Below are 6,356 nucleotides of genomic sequence, written 5' to 3'. Positions count from 1 at the left end.
CTTAATGTCACCGCTGAAATTCAGGTCTGAGTCCATGATGACTATACACCAAGATTTGGGTTGTGGTTTATTTGATTGATAATTGTATTTTAAAGTTCAGTTTTTTATAATTTTGTTCAATTATCAGAGCCTGAATTCCTATAATTCTGTAACGCACACAATATGCAATAAATGGTCTGCATTTCTATAACGCCCTTATACAAAGTGCTTTGAATGTGCGTTACATTCACAGGCTCACACACACACACACACACACACACACACACACACACACACACACACACACACACACACACACACACACTAATCCGCCAAACGTCTTCATTTTGAACTGAGGTACGGGCCTATTTGGTAGAGGGAGATTTCATCTCTCTCGGATACATCTCAGTAGCCTGGCACAGGCCTGGTATGGCCAGACTAAAACACAAACAAGCAAATGATTTCACTGTGGCATATTTTCCAGGCTAACATCTCAGTTGACCTCTAAGTACTCTTTCCACCATGTCAGAACCTTTTGTTTATGAGGAAGTTGCAGATGTATTTGATTGCCTATATTGAACTGCAAAAAAAAATCCACACTTATGTGTGTTTGTTGAACGTTGTAGGCACAAGGGGGCAGTATCCGCCAATCCACCAGTTGTCAATTTTGATGCTCCTCTGACTTTGACCTCTGCTTGAAACTATTCTCAACAAGAGGCCTCTTTCAGTACTGAAAGAACGTACTAACAAACTGAACTTCATATAGGCTACTTTGGTGGTCCGGAATAGGGAAACAGAGAGACATTCACCACTTGTGTCTTTAGTCCATTAAGACCGGAGGCCGATTCTACAAATGTTTCTACAAACACTATTCTGAAACACTTATCATTGTGAGGGTCCTTGACAAGAAAAGGTTTGAGCACCTCTGATATAGCAACATATGTATTTGGCCCGCGGACCCCCATCTCAAAATATTTTGTTCCAGGGACCCCCAGAAGCAAAGATTTGAGTTAAAAATGTTTGCTTTAAAAATACATGTATTCAAAGATTTGCACACATTTTCACGATTTTTCAAAAACGGCAGATCTACAAGCTCATTCCGCGGCACAAAGTGACGCGCTATGAGCTTTATATCTGCTATTTTTGAATAGCCAAAGTATAAAATTATAGTTAAAGTGGTTCAAATGTTATTGTAAGACACATTTCTTGCTAGAAATGTTAACAGAAGGCCCGAAACAATATCCCTATAATTGTAATGTCCAATGAAAACGCCGGGTTGGGAGAGAGAATGTGTTAATCAATCCCCATCTGTATTATATGACGCTGTACAATAGACCTACTGTAGCTACAGTAGTAAATATGACACCCTCGTGTCCTTGTTAATTAATGTTAGCATGTTTTTGAAACGATCTCTGGTGACTCAATGGTCTCACTGGACCTGGAAATGAATTATTTTCCAACAGTGCACCTGCTGTGTTGAGCCACTTTCATCAGCACTGGGCCAGATGTCATCACCCAGAAACACACACACCTGCCTTTGCTTGCCCTGCAGCTCATGTTTAATTTGAACCCACGTGGGTATAGTCTAATTTCAAGGAACTCCAGTTTGATATTAAGGTCACCGACCCCCCCCCCCCCCCCCCCCCCCCATTACTCTTTACAAACCATTTGCACACTCTTAGAGTTACAGGTCTGTTAAAGGTCAATTTGGCTCTTAACTATCAATAATGTAGCTCCTGGAACCCCCTCAAGGACACCTGTGGTTCCCCAGACACTTCTGAATGCAAGGTACAGTATATTGTTGCAAGAACACCGGCAAGAACACAAAGCTACGCCCACTTATTTTTAGAAACCAATCATTTCACCTCCCCAATGTGAAGGATCACCCTAAAACCCTTTGGATTGGTTCTGCCATGCATTTTTATTTTTTTAACTCTCTAATTGTTCCCGCCCAGTTTGAGCAATCAAACCTGAGAGATTGCATCATTGTCTAGTTGAGTGAAGTGTTTAGAGACTCACTGGTAGATTCTCAGCTCACAAACAACCTGTTCCTCGAGGGACACAAGGGATGACATTGACTGTTTTGTTTTTGTTTTTTCTTACTACGTGTCTTCCAGTTGAAGTTAAAGTTGATCATCATCAGACCTCAGGTCTGGTGACACAAACCTCCTTTATGTCCCCATAGGACCACGTACCGTACCAGGGATGATAGAGCTTTTGCTTTTGCTGCCCCAACCCTGTGGAATGCACTCCCCAATAAGCCCCCACCCTCAAAACCCACCTCTTCAATAGGTCTTTCCTCTGCTAACTCCACGGGTGCAATACGTTAGTCCGACAGCGCATTCGTCCGACAGCGCAGTGCTCCGACATTAAACAGTAAACCCGAACCAAACCCGCACCCTAACCCTAATCGCACGCGGATGCCACATAGTCGGAGAAAAGGTCTGTCGGATTAACGCATGCCTCCCAACTCCACACCCCCCTTTCTCATCACTCCACTGTTTTGATTGATTTTATTCCTTAGTCTAAACCTTTTCTTAATGTTTCTATCCCTCATAAAGTAAGTTTTCTTTGTTGTTTTCTCTTCCCCCCCCATGCAAAGCTTCTTTGTGTACTTAGAAAAGCGCTATATAAATGAGTGTTTGGTTACTTAAACAATACATTCATATGACACCTACCATGGCTGCATTGTCTGCAAACTGACACAGCTGTGCCCAATGAAAGGTCCTCTTCCTGGAACACGTTGCAACATGTCATGCAGGTCATGGACCAGATCATATGCGTACACAGCCTTGTACACAGGGGTGCATTAATGGGTGAGGAGGCCTCGTGACCTCTATTGGGTGCACCTACATTTTCCTGGATAGATGGGCCTTATCCTGAATTAGTCGAGAGAGACAGACCGTTGGCTCAGACTATTTTCAAACGCTTCTGCCATTTGCTACGAATGCAAAGAAAGTAAAGCGGATGTCTCCCCACTTCTGTTTCGTCTGTACTGGCATAAATAATTCTTACTGTAATAATAATTAGTTGAAGCCTATCAAGCTTGCTGCTTATCAGAAATGGACGTTCAAAAATACATATATAGAAATGTAGAAGAGTGTTTGGTCTTGAGAGACTACTAAATGGATGCATTGTGAGTCTGCTATTATCACTATTTTTGAAAATGTCTTGGGGGGGGGGGGGGGGGGGGATACTTTTTTGGAAGATAAGTGGAGAAAACAAATTGAAGAAAGAAAAACAGGTTATCCATTTGGTTCCATTTGTGTATTAAATTGTACATTGGGGGTCCCAAAAATGTTATCAAATAGGGGTCTGTGGCCTGTGCATATCAAACTGGGGGTCATGGAGTTGGGGGGCTTTTGAAATTGAAAAGGTTCAAAAGCCCTGCCCCTACTTGTGCCTCTGCCCAGATGGGCGGTCACACCGCCCATCTGGGCAGAGGCACAAGTAGGGGCAGGGCTTTTGAACCTTTTCAATTACGTCATGGCATAAGGTGGCAGAATGGATGGCATATCACTGTGTATAAAATGTAAGAACTGCACAAAGGATTTGGGAGAGGGGGTTAGACGGGGAGGACAGTCATGAGGGCTTGTCTAGACACACACCTGCTTTCATATCTGTACTTGTATTTGATGTTGTTCTCTTCTTTCTCTCCTCTGTCTTCCTCACCTTCCTCTTCATGTCAGATACAGGCACAGTTTAAGCTGAACAGAATGTACAAGCCTGGGGACGTCATTCTGGGTGGTTTGTTTGAGATCCATTTCTCCTCCGGCTTCCCTGAGCTGTCTTTCACCTCCAAGCCACAAGAGTTCACTTGCTCTAGGTGAGTATCACAAATACAATAGCGCAGTCACATTGATTCTCAAATTGCGTTTGGCCGTGGAATCCCATCTGAAAACATTTTGTGCCAGGGACCACCATGAGAGACCATTTTTTGTCATTTTGTTTCAAAATTATACATGTTTTCTATCTATCTAGATATTCAATTTTTGTTTCCGATTTACAAGTTGTAGATCGGCTATTTTTGAATGGCCGATCAAGAATAGGATTAAAGTTTTAAACTGATGTTGATGCTATATTAGCAAATTTAGAGAATAGGTAACTGGCATAGATAATAACAAAAGATTAGTTAATGTTGTATATTTCTACAAAGATAAATATGCATGGTTACAGTGTGATTTTGTGTGTGTGTATAGCGTTTACATTCGAGGGTTCAGGCAGGCCCAGGCCCAGGCTTATGCCATAACTGAAATCAACAGAAACCCCAGCTTACTGCCCGATGTGACCCTGGGATATATTCTCTATGATACCTGTTTGACGGCTGAAGTTGAATTCCGCGGAGCCATGTCATTGGTCAGTGGGAGAGAGGAGCACTTTCAGTTGGATGAGAGCTGTGTTGGGTCTCCTCCAGTGCTGGGAATTGTGGGTCCTGGTACCTCATCAAGTGCTATTGCTCTCTCTAGAATATTAGGTTTATACAGAGTACCCATGGTAAGTTTCCTACTTGAATGCCCTTTACCATTACCTATTGTATATGCTTCATTTTGATAATTTTGTTATTTACAAATGTAAAATGTGATAAATAATGTATTGAGTTTTTTTTACAGCTTGAAAGACACAGAACGTATGTACTTGCAGGCCGAGCATGTGAGCAGAGAGGGTAGATTTTGAATGGAGTGTGAAGTAAGCTTTCAAAAGATGCTTAGTATTCTATTGTGAATATGGTGTAGGGATTGTGTTAAAAGAATGTGCTCCAATTGGTCTCTGAAATGTGATTCAAAACGGCAATGCCTGCCCTCCTTGTTTGAAGATAAAAGACAATGCAGCATCATTATTCTTTACTTTTCTTTTCTTTTTCTCCCCCTCAGCTCACATGCACTGCTTGCAGGGGAAATGATAAAAAGTACTAATTGTACTGTATATCCCAGAACAGAATGTTTTGTGCCTTTTTCCCCCCAGATAAGTCACTATGCTGCTTCCTCCACTCTGAGTGACCTGAATCAGTTCCCGTCCTTCTTTAGAACAATCCCAAATAATGACTTTCAGGTAAACAGTCGTACATGTTCCACACTCATTATGAATGGCTCACTGTTTTATGTTTTACATTTTGTCAAACGTTTAAAAAAATTGCAGCTCTGTTTTTGAATATCTGAAGTATAAAACAGGGCTTAAGTGAGTAATGTGTGGTGTGTAATAATACATATGAATCTGCACAGCAACTTGTATAAATGATGGAGAAAAAAAGGTAACAGTACTTCAAAATGTACTTGAGTACAGTAGCCTACTTGAGCAAATGTTACTTTCTTTCCACCACTGTTTGTGAAAAAAAATATATATATCTGAATCAGAAGCACTTTTATTGTCTCATAAAAGGTTTACATGTAAAGAAGTGGGCGATTTCTTAAAAAAAATTGTGCATGCTCCATTTTTTTGTGAGAAAAGGGAATATAGAGATAGAGTAAGATTATTTTCTGATCAGATTCTGGTTCTTTAGGTGAGAGCTATGCTGCAGCTCATGATGCGGTTTGGGTGGACCTGGGTAGGATTGCTGTTTAGTGACGATGCTTATGGCCGCAATGCTGGCCGAACCTTCCTGTCCGACCTGGCCCGGTCTGGTTTGGGTTGTGTGTCTTATTCAGAGGCCCTGCCCTGGGACAATGACCTGGACAAACTGGACAGGATCGTCACTGTGATGAAGCAATCCACAGCTCGTGTGGTCATTGCATTTGCATATGGAATCTATATGATTAACGTCATGGATGAGGTTTGTTTTATATGGGATTTGAAATGTATGTAACCTTTATTTAACCAGGAGAGTCACGTTGAGATGTGAAACCTCTTTTGCTAATAATTATTATATATGAAATAGTTATAAGGAATCTGAAATAATCCCCTCATATTACATACAGTTTTTTTAAAAAAACATGTTTTTAGAACAACATAATACTATCTCATCAAAGTCAGTACAGTGACTTTATACATTGTCAGATACTTGAATGTGTCCTTATATTATCATCACTTTACCCAAATACAGCTCAAGTGGAATTAGGAGGTTTTTGCCCATTAATGTGGAGATAGATAATTTTTCCGTCTGACTTGGAGTTAGGTGGTTTGACCGACATTTTTGAGGATCCAGTGGAGTTAGGAGGTTTACTCAGAAGTGCTTTTTTAATACTTTTCATTGGTTCAATATTTGTAAAACTCACACACAGACGTAAAGGGTGTTCAATAACAACGACGATATAATACGCGCGCGCGTGTGTGTGTGTGTATTTCCATACAATCAACAGGTGGTAAGACAGAAAGTGACAGGTCTACAGTGGTTAGCGGCTGCGGGTTGGACGACATATACTCATTTCCACACTCCTCGCTAC

The sequence above is a fragment of the Gymnoscopelus microlampas genome (genome assembly GCF_963454915.1).
Source record: "Gymnoscopelus microlampas genome assembly, chromosome: 3".
Taxonomy (NCBI): Eukaryota; Metazoa; Chordata; class Actinopteri; order Myctophiformes; family Myctophidae; genus Gymnoscopelus; species Gymnoscopelus microlampas.
The sequence above is the reverse complement of the archived record's forward strand: the minus strand, read 5'-3'. Positions refer to the sequence as shown.